General features: G+C 38.7%; 1 protein-coding gene across 2 annotated transcripts in view; it reads right to left on the reverse strand.

The window, feature by feature from the left end:
- The window catches only part of LOC150091800 (guanine nucleotide exchange factor DBS-like), a 307,604-nt gene that overhangs the window by 210,512 nt on the left and 73,564 nt on the right, over nucleotides 1-23,528 (reverse strand). The window contains exon 1 of one of the 2 annotated variants that reach the window (XM_090385768.1): nucleotides 18,639-18,911. The exons of the other annotated variant lie outside the window; for it this stretch is intronic. The gene's annotated coding sequence lies outside the window, so the exon portion shown is untranslated. Of the gene's footprint in view, nucleotides 1-18,638; nucleotides 18,912-23,528 lie in introns of those variants that run through there. 2 annotated transcript variants of the gene reach the window in all.

Raw genomic sequence — 23,528 nt, forward strand, 5'->3', positions numbered from 1 at the left:
AGGGGCAGGGAGGGAAACCATATATAAAAATTATACAAAAATGCAGAATACGCTCCATAACTGGGACAACAACGTATTGAGAACAGTTTCAATGGTTATTAATGGCGGTGTTTTGAGGCCATTCATTTTCGGTAAAAGTGAACGCGTGATCATTTATGGATAGACGTACTGAATAATAGCGCTTTCACCAATTGACGGCTCATTACCCTCAGCCTCCCCGACTGGATCTGGTGAAACTAATTGCTGCTGTATTAAAGATCAACGGCCTGTGAATTCTCCAACCTGACTATTAACGCACATGTGACCTTGACAAGCGTTGGTGGTTATCTCACGGCGCTAATGAGCTGACAGATATACAACAGAGCAGAACCTAAATTATGGATGTTAACCTTCTCCACGTGGACAATTTCTAAGAAACACTTTTTTCAAGTAATTTAATTTCAAATTGTAGTATACTGTAAAGTTGGAAGAAAACAAGATTTCTGGTTAGTGTTGGTAAATCACAGAGATTATAAAAAAAAAAAAAAAAAAAACGCCAGTGCACTAAACAATCTAAGAAGCAGCAGAATAAAATGTACCTTATGTTACCAAAAATTGTTGGACACCGATCCGGTTGCAAGAAATTGTGTGCAATTACGAAATATACAGTGAATAATAGCACTGTCCAGTGACCCGTCCCGTGTTTTAGCAATTAGCAGTACTCCCCGCACGGTGGCACATCTGTCGCGGTGAAAACTGGTAAATGTGATACTGCGGGTACATGACATGCGGTCCAGATGAAGTGCTTGTCGACATGGCCATTGGACGTCATCTGGCGGATTTGCATGGGCCCTAGTCCAGGAAACAAGATTGTTTTTATTGGGTTTCTTTTAGGAGCATTGGCGACTACGGCCATGTTACTCCGTGTATATTGTCTGTAAATTGCGTGTTCAGAAGTCGATTTTCTGTTTGCTGGACGAAAAACCGGGAGAAAAAAAACACATACCCTGACCTGAAACCGATTAGCTCAGCGCCACATTATTAAAAAGACTCAAAAATTCCTCCCTCGTCGACGGGATTCGAACTCGGATTTTTTCCACTCGGTTTGGGGAAGACGGCGATCCTACTAACTGTGCTACCAAAGGCCCAGGAACAAGAATGTGGAAGGTCAGCTGCAGGCATCAAGTGGAAGAAAGAATGAAACGCCGAGGTGGCTCAAATGTATCCTACCCCTATATGGGTGTTGGCACTAGATATGGGTGTGGAATCCAAGTCAGAGTAAGATCCCACGACTGTAAGAGGGATTAGCATGCCATCTTGACATCAGGTAATTGTAGTGTCACCTACATGGTTGGATGCGACTATTCTGTAGGGGTTTGCAATTGCCGAGGGAGTATAGCGGCACCGGAAGCGTCTTCTCCGCTTAAACAGATTGGTGGAATAATTGATTTTTTTTTTTTTTTTTGATTTGGTAGTTGTTGGCGCATCGGCTTCTGTGGCCATATTGCACCTCCCAAGGTTTTTTTTTTTTGCAGTACTTTGATCCAAGCCCGAGGCGGGAATCGAACCCGCGACCTTTGGGTTGCCGGGCAGGTACTTTACCCACTCGGCTAGCCCGGTCGGCTTGGAATAATTGAGAACTCTGAATCTGTCTTTGGTAGAAATACGATCATTGAGAGGCATGAGTGGCAGTATTACAGAAATTACACATCTTGTGGGCTATTCGGGAAGTGCTGTGGTTAAGGAGTTCCAAGTGGACGGACAAAGGACAGAGCAGCAGTCACCAGACCAATGGTGGTCACCCACGCTTCGTCGATGGTTGTGGTGAACGTAGGCTTTAACTAGGGGATAACTAGCGGTGTTTCGAAGACCATGATCCAAAGAACCCTCCTCCGTATGGATCATCGGAGTAGGCATCCGATCAAGGTATCGGTGATTACGGCCGCCAATCGCCAAAGGCGCCTATAGTTTGCATCTGAACGGCATCATTAGATCACTGACAACTGAAAAAAAAGTTGCCTTTTCGGATAAGTTCCCTGCTATGCACGTGGATGGTAGATGGAAGGTACGGAGATAAACTGCGGTGAGCAATCATTCAAATGTCCAATAGAAATATGCAGGTGGCCGCAGTGTTTGGCATGGGGAAGTTTTCCTGGGAACTGTAAACACCACTCTGACTGCTAAAATAACACCGACCCATTGTGGCTGATCCGGCACCCTTTCATATTGACTTGTCTTCCCACATGGCACACGTGTGTTCCAGCAGGATAATGCTATTGTAATTGTTGTTCTACTAGAGTTTTAGTAGCATCAGTGACTAAGGCCACATTGCTCCGCGTATACTATCTGTAAATTGAGTGTGTTTTGAGGTCGATTTTCTATTTTCTAGTCGAAAAATTGCATGGTTTTTCCCTCCAGAGTTTCCGGGAGGAAAACCATGCTATCCTCTCCTGAGACCAACTAACTCAGCCACGTTGTGAAAAAGGCCCATAAAACTTCCTCAGGTAATCGACGGGAGTCGAACTCAGGTCTTTTCCACCCGGTGTGGGGAGGAAGGCGATTCTACCAACTGTGCTACCCACAAGGGCCCTGATAATGCACCCTGCCACGTTGGGATTGTTCGAGAGTGGTTCGCGCACACGAAAGTGATTTCCAGGTACTTACTACCTTGGTGGTTGTTATGAGAGTTTCTGGCGCAAGGGCTACTTTGGCCATATTGCACCTTACTACCTTGGCCGCCAGATATGAATCCCACAGAACATCTGAGATTACATCGATCGACTGATCCAACGTTTGGATCCTCCACCACGGACTATTGCAGATCTAGGAGACGCAATCCTGGCGTCATGGTCATCTCCTGCAACTTTTAGAGGCCTTAGAGAGTCCATGCCTCGCCACGTAGCGGCGGTACTGGCGGCAAAATCAGAACATACCCACTATTAGGTAGGTGGTAGTAATGTTTTGACTGGACAGTGTTTTCATCTATTGTTGGATTACCTGGTCGCATTGCTAAGTGGTGTAGAGTTCAGCGATTATTTATTCTGTAGGCAATTAAGATATATTTTTAGCATTTAAATATTACGGATAAATAGTAAAAAACTATAACTTTTTCCTTTTTTATAAGCATACCGATTTTACATTGAGAAAAGCGAAGTGCTTCGTTATAACGTGACAGCGTTATAGCGAGCGTCCTCGTTATAACGCTGAATGGAGAACGCTCACTATTACAATGTGTTGTCCCAACACACTGAAGATGGGAGGACACGTGTATGATCCGATATGTTTCTCGTGGTACAGTCTATGTCCATTATTGCAGCGAATGGAACCGCGAGTGCTGTGTCCTAAAAATGACGCTCTAAAAAATTGTGTACCTTATATAGTGGAAATTTTGTGGAAGCCACACTAACAGCTTCCAATCTAAACCTACGTCACAAAACAAGGATTGTGAATGTGGTTGAAAAGAATAACAGCATACGTTCCAATGACCAGGCACACAAGTCCGATTTACCGAACTGTTAGAGTAAGGTTAGAGGAACTTTCTACCGAGAATTAGTAGAAAGTCTTCACCAATCCATTGAAGCAATCACTGCAGCCAAATATGGACCAACAAGCTAATTTCATTTGTTTTGTTAATCACTACATGTCCTACGAATGTTTATTAGGATAGAGTAGTGAAGTAAATCCATATACCGCCACATAAAAATGCCAAGCCCATTAACTAGGAGCTGTTATATCGATTACCATAACATCCATTATAATGAAGTTGGAGTTCCTCCAACTCAATGACTGTACAGAAGTTAGCTGGGTTTTTTCCCTTGGAAAAGGTAAGAGTTAAATTTATGTACTGATCTTTTAAAGGCGAGTTTCTCAATCCCATTTCTTCTCTCTCTCTCTCTCTCTCTCTCTAGTTTTCTTCTAATTTTCTGTAATATTGCTTGATTGTATCGAGAAGATCACTGCATTTCCATCCCCCCCCCCACAACAATTTTAGGAGAGGAAGGAAATATGAGGAAAAAACTCTTTTGGGGTAACACTATTTCCTCTCCTCCGTACATCCAAGGACAACTCCCCTGAGAGCAAACTCAATTAGCGCCGGAAAATAGAATTTAGAGTTCCGGGAGCGTTCTAATTGATGATGATAGTACATGTCAAGGGTGTGATTGCTGAGCAGACAACGCTTGCGAAACTCATGACTTTGTGTGGATTTTAGCCCCTAGTAATGCTAGCGCTGCGACACAATTCGTTTCCCACGTCTCCAACTGCTCTGATTGTTAAAAGTGTTTGCGCCTATAAATCAACTACTGAACTCTGTTATCACTGCGCCTGAGGTTCCCAGTATAGAGCTACTCGCTAGTGAAAGGTTCCAATATCTGCCAAGTGTAATGACTAATTCTAATTGTGAGGCCAGTTTACTTGCTAACTAATTCAATTCGATGTCCTTCAATTCTGTTACTGGTAATGTCCAGCGGTGTGTTGTCAATCAATTAATAAACTTGGCAAACCATCCAAAATCTAACAGAATGCGCAATTGAATCCGTGGCAACTTACTATTTCAGGAGTTTTCAGCTGCTGTTTTTGTAAGAAGAACTGTTCTCAGAGCCTTTCTTGAGAGGCAAACCTAGTGTCTTAATTGTCTTCATGGAGTTTCATTATTTGTTTCTACAGCTGGGGTGGTGGACCTGATTCATGGTCTGGTGCTCTGGTTAGTTGTCTTTTGTGCTGCGATCATGAATACCCCATTCTGGATTCTGCCGTGCTGGATCAGATTCATTGCGTCGGGTCTGGTGGTCTAAAGGTTATATTATCCATGGTGGTCTAAAGGTTCTATTATACAGTTGGAGATTGCTAGATAGTACCGTTATTGGTTTTGGAGGTTCCAGTGCATGTGAAACAGCAACTGAGGAAATATTCAGTTGAACTGGGATTTTTGAAGTTTATAGTTGTGCCATCCAGACTATTGAATATTATTGTTCTTTTATTATATATATATATATATATATTTTTTATTATTTTATTTTTTATTTATTTATTTATTTTCCTGCTGGCTCCCTGGTATGGGCAACCCAGGGCGCGGGATTGCTGGCACTCACTGGTATTGCACTACCTCCAGTGGGTGCGGGATTTCAAGTGCGAATTGCGCTACAGTAAAATCAGACTCAGGTAATTTAACATACTTTTTAAGGACTGCTTTGTAAAGACTATATATTCCCAAGTTCTCAAGGTAGATTTGGGCTTATGCCTGAGAGCTACCCTGAATAAGAACACACTTGCGCGCGCGCGCGCGCGCGCGCACACACACACACACACACACACACACACACACACACACACACACACACACACACACACACACACACACACGAGAGTTTAATGTTTGTCAGAGCATATAATTATATGTAAATATATCTTGTATATAAATCATGTATATACTTTTATGTACATAATGTTGAGACTATATTGTGTGTAATTAATAAATGAATGAATGAATGAAATGAATGGTGATAAGGACACCGAAACATCACGAGACAAATTCTAGCTATGTAATTGGCTATATTAACAATATTTTGGCCACCGTATTCTTGTTGATAGACTTCCAAACAATTTTTTATAAAAAGGAGATATTTTGGTCCATTCTGCCTTCGACATAGTAAAGAATTCCGTTACTAATTTCAAGTGTGTTTACCTGGCTCAAAGCCGACGTTCCAGTTCATTCCTAAAGTGTTTAACAGGATTAAAGTCAGTTCTGGACAAGCCAATGAAGCTTTTGCGCACCGGTGTCTTCGAATAAATTCACTACAGGCTGTGCAATATGGTAAGGTGCATTGTCATGCTGAAACAGAAAGGGATCTTTCCCAAACCGCTGACGCAGTGTAGGAAAGAGCGGAATTCTCAAGTGTCAAAGTACCGCATGGTATTCGTTATTCCAGGAATGACGATCAATGGTCCAAACCACGAGAAATAACTCCAGTCGATGGCAGCACCTCTGCAATACTTCAGTACTACGATGATACTCTGGAAAAATAACATTCTTTGCGCATCTATCAGTGCCAAAATCACCTATCACCAGTGAAAAAGGCAGGTGTGTGCATGTGTATGTTAAGCCCGGAAGCAAGTAAGGCTATGTGGCATCGTCATATTTTGTCTTTAAATCACGTGTATTCTGTGGTTGATTTACCAGTTTGGTGGAAGAAAAACCTATTGCCGGAGACAGACGAACTCATCCACGTTGTGAAAAAAATCATAAAAATTCCTGGAGTCATTAACGGGATTCGAACTCGGACCTTTTCCACCCGATGATGTGAGGAGGACTGTGATTATATCCACTGAGCTAGGGGAGTGCCCTGGATGCGACGCACTTGGCCCCATCATGGAAGAATCCCCAAACGTTTCTTAAATGGTTATAATATAGCTAAAACAAAAGAAGAGTCCCCAAAAATCAACCACGTACCCGGGTCCACGGAGGCCACTGCACTGCACTGGATTCGTCACTCACTTGACAACACAGAATTCCAACGTTCCAATTATGATGGATTGTGTAACACTTACATAAAATCCGATGCTAACGAAGCTCCCTACAATCTTCCATGAACTAATACCAGTCCCTGTGGCCTGCGTGGACTCCAGGTTGGCAATAATCGATGAGCATTGATGGAATCTATGTACCATTCTTCTGAGTGCCTTCAGCCTATCCCACCGTTTCCCGATCATTCATATAATAGCAAATATGAATTTTCCATATGGTGAGTACGTCAGCCACCATTGAAGTTGGGTGCTGAAATCGCAAACAGATTGACCGCTAACATGGCAGCCTGATGACTCCCATTGAAAGCCGATAAGCCTATCCATTAACATTCAAAGCGTGCAATTCCCAATTAGTCTATATGAAGACGTTCAAAATAGAAAAAAATCACAACTAATCGTAAACAGCATTAAAAATACAAAGCTGTCTTTGGAGTTGAAGGCAGGCCACTTTTCAGCAGGATATCTGTGGTATACATGCGTTATAAAGAAATGGCAATGATTTGCGACTGCTCAAAGAATTTCTTGTTTCTCCATATTACCATAAATCACGGCGCGATGGTTAAGGTGCATTTCTTGGTGTTTCCTTTCTTCATGTGGTCATGGCGATAACTTTGAATTTCATGGAGTTAATATAAGTGTATTCTTTCTTGTCTTTTCATTATAACAAACTAGTTTTGGGGGTGGTGAAATTTTTTATGCAAGCATTGCGATCCGAATTCTTTATTTAGACTAAAACAGCGGCGGCCAATTTTCTTTGTCTCTTTTTTATGGAAAATAAATCAATTTGACAATTTGAATGGATCATGAGTAATGTGGTTCCCAAGGACTATCCTATTTTCGGGATCATAAGACGTATTTTATCCTAGAAAATGTTGCCTAAAATGCCCCCGCACCTTTCCCCGGCCGTGCAAATGGAGGGATGCATTGGATGTGTCGCACCAGGGACCCCGATCTAGGGGGTCCAAAATCGAAGAAGCTATCAAAGTCTCAACATAAATAAACGAAGCCCCTTAACCCCGTTTGCATCCAAGGTCCCCAAGTACCTTTGCACGGCCCTGTCCGAAGGTATACCAGGTGCATGCAGTGATATTTTTATCTCTAGACGTGTCTAGAGAAAGTATGATCAAAACATTCAGGTTGCTTTCTGAAAATGTAAGCCCTTTTAGTATGTGATCAGTTCCGAAAGGTAACAAAAAGGATGGCTGCTGAATGAAACATGAAGTTAGCTATGTTTCCTCCTGGAAATATAGCTAACAACCAACTATGGCCAGTGAACACCAATTAATAAGCCTTTTGAAGCATTTATACCTGAGGAGTGGACCAAATAACGATTTTTAACACCAACAAGATGAATGAACCAAAAATTCCTTAGGTGTACAAATTGGGTGAAAAATTCGCGGCAATTAATGAAACACTTGGCAGATGCCAAGTCTTTCAAGAAATGTGGAATCAACAATCCCCTTGATGGCTCCGAAGATGATGCACTCTTTGAAGAAAATGGGCGATACCGCCTCTGGAGCCCGGTAAGAGACAAGGGTCGGCAGGGGTGCGCTGGAGCAGATGGGGACCTCCGAGCGTTTTGAGCCTAGGGCAAACACCTTCCTCGCTTCATATTTAAAGTTTTACTATTCATTCTTATTGCTTTCAAAGCTATTTCCTTTGGTCGCTTTGCATTTACGATGGAAATGCAAGCTCCTTGTTACATTTCCAACATCATATTTGGTGAAATGTGATTTTAGTGTGGTGATCCAACTTCTCTGCAAGAAAAGAAATCGACTGCACATTACTAAACGTGGTGATTTAAGACTCCTGCTGGGGGACTTTAAAACTAGATATTGGGAAACCAGTATCACTTCGTCAAGCTCATCATTAAGAATTTATTGAACAGTGAAGTAGTTACTAAATGTAGTATCTAAGACCATCAGACTTTAAAAAGTTGGTATTGATGGATCAAGTTCAAATTTGCTGAATTAGTTAAACTAAAAAGTTTTAACTGAATTTTGAAATCTGCAATTGTTACTGTTTTGAAATTTTGTGTTAAGATATTCCAAACCGTGCAAACCGCTAGTCTGAATAATGCTTTTTATAGAGTAGGGCATTTGGCACTGGGGATATTTATGGAACAAAAGGGACAATGGCTGAAAAAGTTTGGGAACCACTCTTTTAGACCATAACATCAACCACGACTAGTAAACGCTTCATTATATGCTGACAGGTTTCTCCCCTCCCAAAAATTTGTCTTCTAAAGAGGCGATCCGGCTCTTCATCGTCTTATCATCCGAAAAATACGGTATTTTATTTTTTTAGGTAGACAACTGAAATTAAGGATCTATTAGTTATTCTTTATTATTATTATTACAAAAAGTCCTTTCGTGATTATCTTGCAGATAATTCATAGTATACACAGTGAAGTAGTATAACACAAGGCACCATTTATCCATAAAAGAACAACCCCATTTCAAACTTTATAATCTCAGAAAGCGATAACAGTACGTTAGGCGCGTTTCTGAAAAACATTCCTAGACAGGTCGTCAACCTACCCTCCCTTTCTTCATCAGTGGGGAGAGGGATGTGGGTGGTAGATTAACCGGATGATCAAGAATTTCAACATACCTACGCGTGTGTTAAGCTCATTTCTTGAGAGGATTTAGGCTTAGTAGCCCGGATAATAATGATGTGGGGGTGCATACAGAAATACACGAATTCGCTCTGAGCTATTCTGTACTATTCGTCTGTAATGTTAAAGGAACTAAGATTTCAGACAATTTCCGATTAGATCGTGATGATCATCGGTTGAATTTCAAAAAGCCTTCTATTACCCACTTTTGCAGCCCTAACCAATTTTTATAACGTTTGCCGTGAGCAGCATCACTGAGAAATTACAGAACTCTTCAAACAATAACTTTCTCCCAACATTAAGTAAACAACGATGCCGTACTTTGAAACGTGCCACTTAAACTCTCCAACGTAAGGAATAACCGAAATTTAAGGGATTGGCAGCAGTTTCATATCTTTGCGATTCTTCGGTCACGCACGATTTTTTCATCACAAAATCAATGAAGCAAAGCTTTTTGTACGGAAACAATCAAAGATCTGTCTTTCTATATGATTCCTCGGAAAACTTACAGACATTGGAAATTGGCAATTTGTAAAAAGAAAGGTCTCGAACTAAAAGTATAAGTTATATAACAGTGTTTATTTAAGAAGACATGATACTGCTTCAAAATCACTGAGACAAACAGGGATAATTATGCTGTTTATTATTTTAGTTACTTTCTACCCTCATCTATAGACTACAAAGATAAGTTTGGTGTCCGATAAACCACTCTTCACTATGTACTATACTGTATAACCAAAAGTATTCGGACACCGTTCTATGATTATTGCGCCTGTGCCAAAAGTTCTCCCACATGCAAATCGGCTCGGGTATACCAATGTAAATGTCGTCTAAACTAACCAGTACCCTTTGGCGGATGCTCAAATATGAAACATGGTGGGTGATATCTCACTACACAATATTTCATTTCAATGGATTTTTTTGGATGTGGATATTGTTCAAGGGTACTTCCCTGCTTGAGCGTATCGCCTGGAGCATGAGGTTTGGTGAAGAGTCGTTTCCGAAGTGGTCAATCCCAATCAGCTGGACAAAAGCTTACACAAAAATCTCGATTTTCAATAAAAACCAAGCCCCAAATTCGGAGGACCGGGTTTTGTTTCATATTAAATTTGTTAAGTCTTGAAGAAGACTTTTTTAAACTTTATTTTATTTTGTTGAATCTATAACGTACAAATGTCGGCCAAAGGCATTACTAGCAATAATTAAATGAATACATCTAAAATTTAATGCATTGACGTTACAAGTTATAATACAAATTCACATAATCAGAATGTCTGATTCGGCCATTCTATCTGAGAATGGCCTGTGTAACTCTGAAATTAGTAGTAACTACCAATTTCATCGTCAGATGCACTAAAAATAAATATTTCTGCAATGCTGGCTGCAATTACCCTTACCCTTTGTTGTTCCAACTCAATCAGATCCTCGTTTGGTAAGGCCAGATTTAAATAGGTGCAATGTTCCAAGATTGCAGTGGGCTTTGGAATAATGTAACTATTGTTGGCACAGAGACCTTGCAACCTTATTTTTGGGGACTCGAATACTATATGAACCAGGGTCCCATACTACCTAAATCCAGCATGTCGTTAGGTCAGCCTAACATCGTACGATTTCAGCATCGCTACCATGTTACTTTTAGCCCGCTTCATCCAAAATAATCTCATTTGTAATTCCACAATCCGTAACTAAATTTCAGGAACATTGGCAAGTTCCAAGATTTAAAACTAATGATGAAAAATTTACACCTAAAATTTCCCGAAGACAAATTATATCAGCTCAGAAGAACAAATGGAACAATTGTGGTGGCGACGCGCAGTCTATCCTGGTTACGATATTTAAATCCTAAATTGTATTTACGATTTAAATATCGTAACCAGGAGAGGACAGATGCGAGGAAGATTTAATTAAATAGGATTTTAAATTCAGTGGTTTGGGACAAAGTAATCTCCAAAGAAAACAAAAGAATATTTTACTCGATAATTTAATTACGGATATGAAGCATGGACAGTAACTAAAAAGATCTGAGTAAAAATTCAGATAAAAATGGAGTAGATGTCAGAAAACAAAAAATAATTACAGTTAGAAATGAAGATATACTAAGACAAGTGGAAATCAAGAAGTTTGTTAATGACAGAATTAATTATAAAAGACGAGTCTGGTTTGGACTCGCAGATGATCTCAAGTTCCTAAATACCGTCTATGTATTTTAGCCACACACACACACAATTCGTGGTAGCCCGAGTGATTTTCTCCCATGCCGCAATGTTGTCTACGATGGCCTTAATTTCGTATACCCTCCAGAGTTCCCGAACTGATGCTAGCCCTCACCGTTTATCTCGGGGTTCAATGTCGAAGGTGGATCGGAAGTAATTGGCTCGAATGTCTCTATAACACTTCGGCGTGAAAACGCCAACAACAAATTCATGTCATCATGTCTTTGGTGTTAAAAGGATAGTCGGGCATGTTGTGAAGAATAAACAAGACCCTGTTGTTCTTTAGAATACTTCTTTACTGGGGAAGAGGAGGAAAGAAAAGTTTTTAAATTTAGAATTTCGGTTATAAAAGATCTAATTCGGAAAATATCTGCATTAATATATTTGTTCATTAGTTCTGGGTCAATTCGTTATTCCGCCTTTCATAAGACAAAGGATCTTTTTTTCTTCGAGCTATGCCTGTGTGTACAAGACACTCGCTTGAAATCTGATTACTCAAATTTTAAAATAAAATAATAAACTACGTTGAAAGCATTTCCGTCTGTGTCTAAATCCAAAGCCATTTGTCTTACTCTCAAATCACCCCCCCCCTAGAAAACCAATGATAAAAAAATGATATCAATAAGTTAAAATTTGTTGTCATATCTAAGTCTTCAATGTTAATAAGATGGCCAGACACGTTGGCAAAAACAAGCAAAGACCCTGTTGTTTGGATCTATTTAGGTTATAATTTGGTGCAGTAAATTCAAATTACGGGGGAAGAGCTTTAGCCTGGATTGCACAAAGTTCTTTAATTCGGCGAGTTGTAATTACTAGAATACGTTGCCTCTATATGGGTGGCTGAGGCTGACAGCCTGGAGATATTCAAAGGTCAAATGGGATACACAGTGAGGAGGAAATCAAACAGTTATTTTATTATTTATTTATTAGGAATTCATTTTACGGCTGGTGCAGCAAATCCTAGGGCACCACATGGCTAATACTAATGCTAAACCATTTCAACTATTAAAATCATTAACAATCAGTAACCATATTTTAACTATTGAAATCAAATATATGAGATCTAAATGTATCAAAAATCTCGATTTTCAATAAAAATCTAACATTAAATCCAGTATAGAAACCCTCAGATATACGGAGCAACTGTTTAGAAATTGATTTAACTTATTTATAAGTGGTTCAGGTGTTAATTCTTAAACATATGCCCATTTTTGTCATTTTTTATATCAGAAAAGCAGTCACCTTGAAGCTACCCCCCCCCCTCAATATTCGTTTAATTCCGAAAGCAAAATACACTAAATGGGTGTTCAGCGGAGGTTTGTATTTGCATTTCGAAAACGCCACACCTGTATTCAACCAACACTCTGCCGCTGTTTCCTGCAAAGGAAAAACAAAAAAAGAAGCCTACACAAACTTTTAACATTAGCATCATGATTCTGTTGCTATGGTAACAGTACAGGAATACATGTTTCAACTTCTTTTAGTAGCGATTTCTTTATGGAATAAAAAAGCCTAAGACTAAACCTGTTTATTAAATGCCCAGCGATAGGTAAGTAAATCAAGAGCCACAATGTTTACAAATAATTTTATCTTTCGAAAAGCTCTACTTAAAATATGTTTTATGTCCTACTGAAGCAAATAAGAGACAATGAAAAGGCCAAGTTCAACTGCGCAATCTCCAATTCTGCAATAGTACTACGTGGGAACTCAAGCGCATCCTGTCATCGGCTCTACATTCTCCATTGTGGTGGCGTGGAAATTACCGATTAGTAGTAATGCTTACAAGCGAGACACCAAACACTTCACAAGGAACTCCATTTCCGTCTTTTCATAACCAGGAAATTCGTTGTTTATTCTTATATACTTTCTGCCAACTACAAACGGGCAGAAGTAATTTCCAAGAAACACGAACAGGTTTCAAACACTGGGATACTCGCAAAAATGGGGGAAGAGGGGGGGGGGAGTGGGGAATTAAACTGGTCTATCATTTTCTGTTTTATGGAGGGCATTTATAAAAGCGTACGGAGAACCAAAGGGTGCCAACAACGAAATCACGCAAGGCGAGGATAAAAATGCAATTATTAAAAATCTCTATTAAGGAAACATAAATGTGAAAAACAGCAACTTGGATATTTCCTGTTGTAGTAATAATGTCGGGATACAATTATAATATATTAAAAAGGAAAGCAGTTTCACGCTAGCCTACAAAATATTAATAGGCAGAAAATACAGGAGAAAAAGGCGTTGATGCACTTATATTTTTGATGTAGAAAGAAAGTATACAAAATGTCCTAAAAACAAAAAAAAATTACGCCCTAATTTAAAAATTGAACACTAGTAACTCTAATAAGTTATTTGCTTGGAGTTTTCGCCAAAATGTTATTGAAATTAAATCCCCTCTTCCTCAAAAAAATCTCAAATTTTGAACAAAAAAATAAATTTTCAAAATTTTAAATTCTGAAAAAAAAAAAAAAAAAAAACTAAATTTGAAATTCTAAAAAAAATGTAAAAAAAAAATAATTTTGACCAAACAAATTTAAAATTTAACTCTAAAATTAATAAATTAAAATTTGGAAAGCTTAATGGTCTGCTAAATTAGGGATACACTGTCGACTGTTCTGGAAGGAACATATATACTCATTTCACTTAAACGACTTAAATTCAACTTAAATCCAAACTTAATTTTATTTTATTATGAGATATCGCTGCCGTTTTGGTTATTAAAAACGCAAACAGTGTGTATACAAATTATATTATCAAAAATATGCTGACAATCTGTATACTTGGAAAATGCCACTGCTTACGAGATAATCCATTCTATTTGTTCAGCTGCATGGAGCGACTACGAAACAGATAAACACTATGACTGCAAAAACTCGAGGCAAACAATTCTTTATCATCTGAAAATCTGATATGCAATACGAGATTCTTTGTGGAGGTTACTGAAAATTTAAAACAAAGAACTCTGAAGTGGGTGAGGGTGATAAATGGGGTATCCGGTTCCCTCCCACTAGAGAAAAGCGATCCTATTTTTTTTTCGAAGCGCTCAAGCTTTTCTATGCAGTTTGAAATCGGCGATCAGTGCCCACTGCTTCATACGTAATTTATCTGGGTATCTGATAAAGTCAGAGCATATCCGTAACCTGCAATGCTGTATCCAGCATGGAGCTGAAATTTCGACATCGAGCCCCTTCAGATGGGTTTACTCTGAAGAACAGATCCATCCGTGGGCAGGCCTATAAACCGCTTCTTCCATCACCACTTTCTGTAGCACCACTAGCCTACCCAAATCTGAAGCTCGGATGCTACGGTTAACTACGATTGCTGGAACTATCAGAAAGAACAGCTATAGTTTCTACAGATTTCATCTGGCGTTCTAGAGGTAGGTAGTTTGAATATATTTAAAGGGAACGACAGATGAAGTGGATAGTATTTCTCCTATAGACTTTTTTTGTTGTTGTTGATGCTGTATAACCTTCAAACCACGACTTGGCAGCAGAAAACACCTCAACTCAACATGAGCAGCAAAGTGTTTTATACGACAAAAGGACTCCAGGGCAGGAAAGAGATATAAACCCACATTCGTGGACACATATCACTGCAGCAGGCGAGCAATGCGCAGGGGCATTATGGTGCAGCAGGAATGCATATTTTGAGATCGTCCCCCCCCCCCCTCCTTTTTTGTTTTTTGTAAGCAAGCAAGTAGCTTTATGAGAAGGTTGGAATAAAACTTCGCCGTCATAGTACAGCTCTTTTGAAGGTAATCATTAGTATTACACCATGCTGATCCAAAAAACCCCAAAGCAAGAGGGGTTTTTTCACTAGCCGTGAAAAAAACTCCTCCTGCTTTTCCTAGAACATTTCAAGTACACGTTGTGCCCTTTCCTCCTGATAAGGGGTCAGAAGTCTGGAAACCCGCAACTCTTCTGTTACAGCAGTTGCTCAGCATCCTGGAATTTCTTCATCATGCAATGAGGTTCTTCCACATATGAATTGTTTATACCTATGTACAACAACACAAACTTGGGCAGTCTTCTCCATAAACAATGACCATTTCATTTCATTTCTTCTTGGATTATGATCTGTATTACACTGATTACTGATCTGTATTACACTTTATCCATTGCGACATATAAAGGAAGTTTTACGTCCGATATGGGATAAGAGCTTTTAGTAAAATATAATTTCTGGGATTTTTTAGTATATCCCAGAGTGATCATTTTAAATGAGTTCCAATAAAAATAAAAGATGCTAAAGGGATGAAATTTAGAAGTAGCATTATTTAACTGTGCATGGTGTTGCCATTTGTCGATAACTTGTTAAACCGCGCGTGCGTAATGAAATCAGTAACTGACCGTGCGCTCAACATAGGAGCGTATGTTTTTATAAAATGTTGCAATGTAAAATTTTATTGACATTTTTTATAAAATGTTGCAATGTAAAATTTTATAGTAACTGTTGTTTAACGAAATTTAAAAAAGCAGCTGAAATAGGAAGTAGTAGTAGTAGTAGTAGTAGTATGTGATGCAAGAAAGCAGCAAGTTTAGCACTATTTCTTCAACATGAATGCGTAGGAAGAGTGCTTTTATTGGTTTCAGAACATTTTTAACTGCCATTTTGATTTTTAAAAAAATCTGTTAAGCGATAACGTTGAAATCGGTTATATATATACGAGGGGGTTCTTTTTAAAAAGATATGAATTCACCTAGAAGTAATAGTTGCGATAGAATGAAATTTTTTTTGTTTGTTTGATACCTTAATCTCTTGGCAACAACAAAAATTAAAATTTTGGTTTCGATGTGAGTTATTTATTTTTTTTTTACAGTACTGAATGAAACAATTCCGGCCTCGTGACATGGCGCAATATTTTTCATATCTTGTAAACCAAACAGAGAAACGGCTCTTTCAAATACTGTACTGTAGTGCTGACTAACTGAAATTACTTCTTGCCTGAAAGGTGTGAAGGTATGAGTTATAAGAGAAAGTACAGCATAAATACGTAACGATTTCTGTGACACAATGTGTTAATACCAGAAGTTCCATTCATCATTAGATGAACACGGCTGTAAATACATAATTTCCTTGGCGTCCCTTTGTCACGTCCTGTTCAGTTGCCCTTTAATCCTTTCGTTGTGTCCGCTAAATCCCATTTATAAGTATGCCCTGCTTCAAAATGAAACGCGAATTAACCTTTTCGCCCAAGGTTTCAATGTAGTTAAAGGGAATTAAGATTTACTTCGAGTCACCTCGGTACTACATCACTTTAAGATGAGAAATGTGTGCGTAGTACTACCATCGATGAAACTACACAAAAGTGGTAAAGGCATTATTTAAGTACTGTCCAATTTCTCATCCCGATTTCCCAATTCGGAAACCAATTAAAAAAAAAAAAATCCCACCCGGTAATGCGAACTAAAGGTCTAACTGTCAGAGGTCTTCCACACTCTGGCAAGGCGCCTCCGTAGCCAGGTGGGCAGGAGCAACAGTGCGTAGCACACGCTTCTTGATTAGACCGGGGTTCAAGCCCGTGACCACCAAATACGAAGGATGCGGAAAGGTCAGGGAATGACCTCCCCGGAGCAATATGGCCTTAGTTGCTAATGCTCCTAAAAACCAAATAACAAACAAACAAACAAACACTCTGGCAATAACACAATGGCATTGCTGAGCTGCTATGCAACCAAGAGGTACCATGGTGTCCTAGGCTACAGTCTACCCAGTAGACGGTGGCTTCGCTACCCAAAAATATTTGGATACAGCGTTCATCTCATCTAGTTTCCCCCTTAGTAAATAATGTGCTCCTTTAGGATCACACGAAGTGCATGGGCCTCCTTCGCTTCCTCTCCTCTGTCACAACACATGCCGCTTCAGAAGTACACTTCACCCTGGACCAAATATAGCTATGATGGGTCTTAACAATAAAAGATTTTTTTATAATACAAAAATTTCTTACTATTCAGATTACCAAAGATCTATCAATTGATTTCCCCCCTCACCTCTCCTCACGCTACACTGTTGCCATCACGCAAAGGACAACGTAGTGAACTCGAATGATGGTATCAGTAGCACTTCTAGCTTTCATTTCTCGAGGGTTATTTAACCCTCAAACCTCTGGCATCCTCTAGGGACTAAACAATCCCAAAAGAAATTCGCAGAGGTGTATCTGTGGGCAGCCGTTTTTATAAGGATCACATGAACAATAACTACCATAAATTGTTAAGAATGGTGATTTCCTACACAAATTCGGTTTACAAAATTAAATAAATCCAATTATTGCTTTCTTTTGTTCCTTTCGAATACGTCGTTGTTGGAGTTTGGGAGCTAGCCATCAGACATTCCTCCAGTCATCGACGGAGTTCGAACCCAGACTTCTCCAAACGAGTGACGTGACGAAACCACTATACTGTCATAAAGGGCAGTATTTCAGATAATATAGAATGACATAGTACAAGAGAAAATATAATTACTGCATACTTTCTTTTCATTGTGTGCACAGGCCGATTTGCATCTTACGCGGGATGAAAAACTATTATCTGCTCTTGAGATCGACTAACCAGGGAACGACTGAAGAGGCATTTAAGAATTACAATCTCCAACGGTTTTGTACCCAAACCTCTCCATAGCCGGGTGATGTCAGTACCAATGTGTACCTGCACTGGGTGCAGTGTTATGTAGAGAACAATATCTGTTGTACTTATAAAGAGCATACATTTTAACATGGAAAATCAGGGTGCTTTGTTAATAAAATATACTATTAAAAAAGCCGAGCCTCGTGCTGGCCCTGATCAAACGCCTACATTTCGTTGGGAAAAAAAAAAAAAAAAAAAAACACATAAAACACAATTCTGTTTTATGCGCTTTTTTCAACATTTCCGACCGATAGTTTCAGCCTCGTGAATAATTTTGGAAAAAAAACCACGCAATTTAACAAATTCTGCACAAAAAAAAAAAAAAAAAATTATATATATATATATATATATATTGTGTTTATAAACTTAAATCAGTGTAAACCTAAGCGTCCGCTTGTGTAGAAGTTCACGACATAAAATTTTCCTTTATTTTCCTTTTACAGATTTATCGCTGGGTCAATTCGTACAAATTGACCCCGCGATATAGTTGCCTTATCTGCTTAAAATAAACACTAAATGATCTAAAGTTCGAAACCTTAATGCTATAAAATTTCCCAAAGTACAATTTAAGTACTTTGGGAAATTTGTATTAATATTCCAATTTACGGTTGCGAATGAAAACACAACAGAATAACGCAGTAATATGCGACCTTAAACTGTCAATATATCGATACATACCCGCAAAACGATTATCTCCAAAGACCACAACAGGCCAAGGAACTATCCATGCCCGTAGGAAAGGCAGCTGTAAAACAAGGTACTTTTGTAGGAAATTCTCGCTACATCAATAAAAAAAACACGCCACTTTGTACTTCATCCTTTGTACAAATACATCATTTCTAAATCAAAGTGAATCCTTTGCGTACTTTCACTGATAACTTGTAATTGGATTATTTAGGTACAGGCATCCATCATTAGTTGCAAAAGATAGCGCACACAAGGTACGGCGCCTTTGCTTACTTTAACACGTTTTAACCAAACGTCATACTGACATGTCACGTGGCACACTCCAACGGCCAGTCGTTCTGGCTCACTGCCAAGACGAGTCTAAATGGGAGAAATGTAGGGATGACTGTTACATTTTTAATCCGTGCTCCAGTTGATATTGTAATAAGAAAAGTATGGCAATACAATTAGCGTCTATGGGTCGCCACGTAATTTTTTTTAAAACTGTTTTATTGTATAATATTCCGCACAGAATATAATGTACGCGTAGTGGAGATTAAAAAAAAAAAAAAATAAGAAAAACCGCGTCCTAAATTAGTTATGACGGAGACAAGCTAAGACATTAGCTATTAATGACTGCCATGACACAAACATCATAATGGATATGTGGGTGGGTTTTCCAGCAGTTAATGTTTATATAATTTGCCCCTTTTAGAAAAAGATGATCAAAATATGAAAAACACAATGTACGAAATAAAATCTGGAAAGATAATGGGAAAAAATTTACTACGAAGCAGTTTGTATCCAAATTTTACAAGTTAAAGATATAAAAGTTTATATTTGAAAAGTCTTTGATATTCTGATGTCATGTAGATATGATTTAATAAAACTGGCGATGGTCGGTGATTGAGTATGTAGGCTGCATGCCTTCGCAAGTTCGCTAATAGTGGCAATTTTGATCCAGCACAGTATACACGATTAAGGACAGTATGTGTATCTACTAAGACATTTAAAATAATCGTCCCCTAAAAAAAATATATAATAATAATAATAAAAAACAGTAGGGAGAAGGAGTTGGAAACAATTTAAAATATTTTTATGACATTAAAATATGGTTCTTGATTATGGTTCCGTTTCAAATAACAATATACCAATAACTGTGAAAAAGATAAATTAGGAAAAGTTGGTCTATGTACTGTAGAATTCTTTCCGAAAAGACACTACAAATATAACGATATATATATATATATATATAAATATATATATATATAAATATATATATATATTTTTTTTTTTTTAGGTATATAAAATAAATATCATAGAATAAGTCGTTTAAAATATCATTGACCGATGACTGGGTCAAACCGAAAAAAAATCTCAGGAGATTTATTTTTATTTTACAGTAGACGGCGATTTGATCGAACATGCGCAAAAGTTATGGTGTTTAAAGGTAAGTGGTTTTGTATTGTTTCTTAGAATGTTACTTTTTGAACCATGAAAGTTTGCTTTCTGTTAAAGGAACTGGCCCAAGAGTCTGAACAGGTAGGACATTCCAATGACCCAAGCAGTTCAATGGATCTGATATCATTCAGGACGATGCAAGGCATGGGAGAGCTTGCAAATCGAAAAACGACGAACTTATCTTCCGCGTTGGAACATCATTCTAGCCAGGTGGGAAGGAGCAGCAGTGCGTAGCACACGCTTCTTGATTAGACCGGGGTTCGAGGCCGTCACCACCAAATACGGAGGATGCGGAAAGGTCAGGGAATGACCACCGCATATCCCGGAGCAATATGGCCTTAGTTGCTAATGCTCCTAAAAAAAACAAACATCATTCGGGCCTAATTTCAAACAAGAAAGTAAGACATGCCTCTCAAGTTGAAATATTATATGGTAGACACTTGGCCATCATACACGATATTAGGAACATGAGATGATCATGCAGCTTCTCTGTTACCAAGTTTTTTACAGCATGTCGGATGTAAACAAAGCGCTGAACTTTCAAAAGAATTGGTTTAGATTTGTAATTGTGATCGATCTCTTAAAAAAAAAAAAAAAAAAAACAGTGACAGAGGAGGAAACGATATTACGTTAATGAATTTAATGGCATTACACAATTATATCAGGCGGTAGATTAAGTAATTTATTATTGAAATGATACAATTTATTGAACCACCGCAATGACAAACACTAAAGCAATTTATGGCTACGTTTCGGAAACTCACTGCTTCCCATCTTCAGACCTATGAGGTTAGAACACAGTTTCAATTAACATAAGTGTAGTGTCATTCAATTCATTAAAATGCGGAACAATCATGTAAACCCCCTCTTCCAAGTAATTAAAAATGTGATATTATTTTTACTAACTGCAACTCAAACTTCTGTTCTCTGAATGGAAGTCTCTTGGGGGGGGGGGGGAAATTGTTATGACCAAAAAGTCAAATTATGCTAAAAAATGTTTTTGACTATTAAGAGAAAGAAACAGAAGAAATCAGAAGAAACAGACCTAATCTGTGGGAAAGAAAATTTGAAAACTACTCCACGACAATGCTCCTACTCATCATGTGACAATTTTGAACACCTTCCAAACAGGAGTGCTCCGCAAGAAATTCTGGAATGAAAAACGCCGCATATGCAGGGGGCGTCGTCATGATGTATGTACCCATTCTCCTAAGCCCAATTTTCTGGCCATTTTCTCCTAATCTTTTTACTTCCAGTCTACAAGTCAGTTTTCTGTGTCTAGTGGCACACGAGACTGTTTACTCTCATTCCAAACATCTTCCTTACTTCCAGAAAGTGCACTCCAATTAGCAGGATGTAACCTCACATTTTATTTCGCAAACATGTAAGGAACATCGCAAATACGGAGTAGGATGATACCCAGGAGACATTTAATTTATTTGCATCTATTTTGAAAGAGGAAAAAATAAATGTTGTGTAAACAGTTCAGGCTTGTTGTTGTTGTTGTTGGGTTTAACGACACAAAGGCTACTTGGGCCATATTGTGTCTTCTAATAGTGAATATGAAATAATATCTATATTTTATGATATATTTGTATCCGGTTTAGGAAAGTATATAGTTCCTTTTTATTAGAATCATCTCCCAGAATCTGCAATAAATTTATTGATGACTGTGTTTTAGCAATTGATTTAAAAGTATCTAAGCGGATGTTCTGAAGGTGGGGACAGTCCACTAACAAATGGCGAATGGTCAGTTGTACTTGACATGATGTACATTGTGGAGCGCTGTCATTAGTTAATAGATAGAGATGAGTGAGATAAGTATGCCCAATCCTGAGCCTTCCTAAAATTGTTTCTTCTCGTCTGCTTTTCTGGAAGCTGGAGGGCCACAGCTTTGGTTCTGGTTTTATTTGGAATAATTTGTTTTCTGGATAACTTCTCCAGATTAATGACCAGCTATTGTAACATGCTTTATGGATGATATGTTTATAATCAGTATATGGGGATCGAAAAGTCTGCAAAAGAGTAGTATCTGGTTGTTTGGCTGCTAGATCTGCTCTTTCGTTTCCTGCTATCCCAGAATGACCTGGAATCCAACAGAATGTTACAGTTTGGTTTGACTCATTACACACAAGTAATTTAGAATGGATTTGTTTTATTACAGGGTGAGAGGAGTTGGTATTACTATTTATGGCAGAGACAGCACTGAGCGAGTCAGTGTATATTATGGCAGACGAAATTAGAAGTTGAGTAATATGCCCTAGAGCCAAGTTAATAGCATAAAGCTCAGCAGTGAAGATACTGCATTCTACAGGTAATGAGACAGAAGTGCTGAAAGATGGAAAGATCGCAGCAGCGCCTACTTGGGTCTCAGTTTTCGATCCATCTGTATAGATCTTACAGGCCTGTGAATTAAAAGCAGAGTGAGCTTCATGTAACTGTGCGATATTGAAGGGACACAAGGTGTTCTTTCCCCACTGTTGGAAATAGTCATCGTAAATTGCAGGGATATTTGTCCACGGTGGATCAGGAGGTGTTATGTCCTGATATATATTGTCGATTGCAATATTCCACGTTTGAGTTAGTTCTTTAAGTCTAAGTGCAGCAGGTCTGTTTTCATTTGGTTTACTGTTGTAAAATGAGTCCCATTCGGTGTTGTACAGACATCTCCAATTCGGGTGGTAGGGAAGACTGCGGATTTTTGCGGCATACATTAAAAGCAATGTTTTCCTCCGAAGATGTAAGGGAGGTTCGTGGGCTTCAATGTAAAGGCTCTGGACTGGGGATGTTCTGAAAGCCCCTAGAGAAACTCGAAGGGCACTGTGCTGGATGGTATTTAATCGTTCTAATGTACTCTTCCTCGCAGAGTCATACACTGGGGAACCGTAGTCCAAACGGGATCTGATGAGAGCTCTATAAATATGGATAAGCGTATGCCGATCAGCGCCCCAAGACATGGATGACACACACCGAAGGATATTCAATTTCTTCAAGCAGATGGTACGAAGATAGGCCACATGTGCTTGAAAGTTCAGTTTTCTATCTAGAATCAGGCCAAGAAAGCGGACAGTGTTAACCAGAGGAACCGACACATTTTTTATCTTTAACTCAGGATCAGGATGAAATGACCGGAGTTTGCAGAAATGAGTGGTAGTGGATTTCTGTTCAGCAAGATGGTATCCATTGCGTAAAGTCCACGATTCTATTCTGTTTAGAGTAATTTGTAACTGTCTTTCGATAGTATTCATATTTTGTGATTGGCACGATATGGTGAGGTCATCTGCATACATATATACTTCAATAGTTTTTGGAAGATCTTCCAATATATTGTTGACCCTAATTGCGAATAGGGTTGGACTCAGTATAGAACCCTGTGGGACACCCTCTTCTTGAATATGAGATGCTGATAGGAAGTTTTGATATCTGACTTGAAAGGTACGT

Source organism: Mastigoproctus giganteus, chromosome 1 (genome assembly GCF_048544385.1).
Source record: "Mastigoproctus giganteus isolate SK-2022 chromosome 1, ASM4854438v1, whole genome shotgun sequence".
In the NCBI taxonomy this organism is placed as follows: domain Eukaryota; kingdom Metazoa; phylum Arthropoda; class Arachnida; order Uropygi; family Thelyphonidae; genus Mastigoproctus; species Mastigoproctus giganteus.